Source organism: Tamandua tetradactyla, chromosome X (assembly GCF_023851605.1).
Source record: "Tamandua tetradactyla isolate mTamTet1 chromosome X, mTamTet1.pri, whole genome shotgun sequence".
NCBI lineage: Eukaryota > Metazoa > Chordata > Mammalia > Pilosa > Myrmecophagidae > Tamandua > Tamandua tetradactyla.
In genome coordinates this window covers 2,877,752-2,881,319 of record NC_135353.1, presented here as the reverse complement: position 1 = coordinate 2,881,319, position 3,568 = coordinate 2,877,752, and the positions used below count along the sequence as shown (strand labels likewise).

Below are 3,568 nucleotides of genomic sequence, written 5' to 3'. Positions count from 1 at the left end.
GACTTCAGAGGCTTAACCTCAAAACTGGCAGAGCTAGAAAAATAAGAGCAAAGTAAACCCAATGTGAGCAGAAGGAATTAAATAATAAACAGTGGAGATAAATGAAACAGAGAAAAAAAATAGAATCAACAAAATCTAAAGTTGGGTCCTTGAGCATTTCATTCTCCCTTTCAAAGCCTTCCTGCTGCTGCATTCAACCTTGCTGCTCCAGCCCCTGGGGCACAATCCATCCTGCCAGCTTCTGACCCACAGAAAGATTCCATATCATTCTCTTGCCCCGCACACACTTGAGGCGAGCAGAAAGTTAAAATAGATTTTAACCATGAGGGAAATTGTGCACATCCAGGCTAGTTGCTGTGGCAACCAGATCAATGCCAAGTTGTGGGAGGTAATCAGTGATGAACATGGAATCTACCCTACAGGCACTTACCACATGGTCAGCGACCTGCAGCTGAACCGCATCTCCATGTACTACAATGAAGCCCCAGGTGGCAAATATGTTTCTTATGTTATCTTGGTGGATCTAGAACCTGCGACCATGGACTCTGTTTGCTCAGGTACTTTTGGCCAGATCTTCAAACCAGACAACTTTGTTTTTGGTCAGTCTGGGTTAGGCAACAACTGGGCCAAGGGCTACTATACAGAGGGAGCCAAGCTGGTTGACTCGGTCCTGGACATGGTGTGGAAAGAGGCCAAGAGCTGTAACTGCTTTCAAGGCTTCCAACTGACCCATTCTCTGAGTGGGGACTCAGGCTCTGGAATAGGCACCTTGTTCATCAGCAAGATCTGAGAAGAGTATCCTGACCTCATCATGAACACCTTCCATGTGATGCCCTCACTCAAAGTGTCTGACACTGTGGTCAAGTCCTAAAATGCCACCCTCTCAGTCCACCAGTTGGTAGAGAACACAGATGAGACCTACTGCATTGACAATGAAGCCCTCTATGACATCTGCTTCCATACCCTCAAGCTGACCACACCACCCTACGGAGAACTGAACCACCTCATCTCAACCACTATGAACAGTGTCACCACTTGTCTCTGCTTCCCTTTTCAGCTCAATGCTGACTTCCATAAGCTGGAGTCAACATGGTGCCCTTCCCACAGCACTTTTTCATGCCTGGTTTTGCCACTCTGACCAGCCATGGCAGCCAGCAGTATTGGTCCCTCACTGTGCCCAAACTCACCCAGCAGGTCTTCAATGCCAAGGACATGATGGCTGCCTGTGACCCTCCACCATGGCCAGTACCTCACCATGGCTGCAGTCTTCCGTGGGCGGATGTCTATGAAGGAGGTCGATAAGCAGATGCTCAATATGCAGAACAAGAATAAGAGCTACAAAAAAAATTAGCAACTACTTTGTGAAATGGATCACCAACAATGTCAAGATGGCCATCTGTGATAACCCACCCCGTGGCCTCAAGATGGCAGTCACCTTCATTGGCAATAGTACTGCCATCCAGGAGCTCTTCAAGCGCATCTTGGAACTGTTCAGTGCCATGTTCTGCCAAAAGGCCTTCCTCCACTGGTACATGAGTGAGGACATGAATGAGATGGAGTTCACCAAGGCTAAGAGCAACATGAAGGGCCTTGTCTCCAAGTACCAGTAGTACCAGGATGCCACCACAGAAGAGGAGAAGGATTTTGGTGAAGAGGCCAAAGAAGAGGCATAAAGCAGAACCCCATCACTTCAGGCTTCTTAGTTTCCTCAGGCTTCTTCTTCATCTGCCCCTTTCCTCCCCCTCGGAATTTTCATTTTCTGATTGTTTTTTTTCCCTTTGGGGGGGTCGTTCTTGAACAGTGCCTGGCACATAGTAGGCACTCAATTAATAATTTGCTGTTTGTTGAAAAATAAATCAACAAAAGTTGCTCCTTTGAAAAGATCAATGAATTTGACAAACCTTTAGCAGGACTGATGAAGAAAAAAAGAGAGGATACAAACAAAGAAACTCACAAATGAAAATCTGAACATTACTACCAACACCACTGAAATACAAATTATAAGAAGATACTATGAACAAGTTTATGCCAATGAATTAGATAACCTAGATGAAATGGAAAATTTCTAAATCACCTACACTGATTCAAGAAGAAATAGAAGATCCCAACAACCCAAAGAGCATTAATCAGTCATCAAAAATCTCACAATAAAGAAAACCCCAGAACCAGATGGCTTCACAGGGCAATTCTACCCAAACATTCCAAGAAGACTTAATGCCAATCTTGTTCAAATGCTTCTCAAAAGTTGAGGAGGAGAGCACACTTCCAAACTCATTCAACAAAGTAAACATCACCCTCATGCCAAAGCTGGATAAATATGCCAGAAGAAAAGAAAATCAGAGACCAATTTCTCTAATGGATATAGATGCAAAAATCCTCAACAAGATACTAGCAAACTTAATCTAACAGCACATTAAAAGAATTATACACCATGATCAAGTGGGATATATCCCAGGTATGCAAAGGTAGTTCAACACAAGAAATCAGTTAATGTAATACACCACATTAACAAATCGGAAGGGGAAAAACACATGATCAGTTTGTTTGATCTAGAAAAGACATTTGACAAAATACAGCACCCTTCCTTGGTAAAAACAGTTAAAAATTAGGAACAAAAGGAAACTTCCTCAACACGATAAAGCCACATATGGAAAACCCATAGCTAACATCTTACCCAATGATGACAGACTGAAAGCTTTCCCTCTAAGATCAGGAAAAAGACAAGGATGCCCACTGTCAACACTGTTACTCAACATTCTACTGGAAATCTCTGCCAGAGCAACTAGGCAAGAAACAAACAAAAAGCATCCAAATTAGAAAAGAAGTAAAATGTTCAAAATTTGCAGATGACATGATTCCATATGTAAAAGGCCTGAAAAAGCCACAACAAAGCTTCTAGAGCTAATAAATGAATTCAGCAAAGGGGCAGGGTATCAGATAAACTCCTAAAAATCAGCACTGTTTCTATACACAATCAATGAACAATTGGAAGAAGAAATTCTTAAAAACTCCAATTACAATAACAAGCAAAATAATCAAATATCTAGGATTAACTCTAATTATTGAGGTAAAGTACTTGTATGCAGAAAACTACAAAACATTGCTAAAAGAAATCAAAGAAAACCTAAAAAAAACATGAAAGGGTTTTCCATTTCATGGATTGAAAGACTAAATATTCAGATGTCAGTCTTACCCAAAGTGATTTATAGATTCATCACAATGAAAATTTCAACAACCTTTTTTATAGGAACGGAAAAGCCAGTCATCAAATTTATATGGAAAGGGAGTTCCAGGAAAATGGCAGAATAGGATAGTTCAAGTCCACCCCTGCTCCAAGGAACAGCTAGAGATGTGGTGGGAGGGCGACTGAGATGGTGATTCCAGGATGTAAGTGACCTGGGATGGTCACTTACACCACATAGGGAGGCCTTAGTTGCAAAAGCTGAGGAATTGAGGTGAGACCCTCTAGCTACTACAAATAGCCTAACCCGCCCTTTTCCAGACAGAGGCCTGGAGCCCTCAGGAATGCATAGACAGAAAGATGGGGATAGGCAGTAAGCCAAGCCAC

The 3,568-nt window shown here is 42.3% G+C and overlaps 1 pseudogene; it reads left to right on the top strand.

Annotated features, from left to right (window-relative positions):
- The first annotated feature begins 322 nt into the window (after window positions 1-322).
- Window positions 323-1,673, top strand: LOC143670273 (tubulin beta chain-like; annotated as a pseudogene).
- The last annotated feature ends 1,895 nt before the right edge of the window (window positions 1,674-3,568 follow it).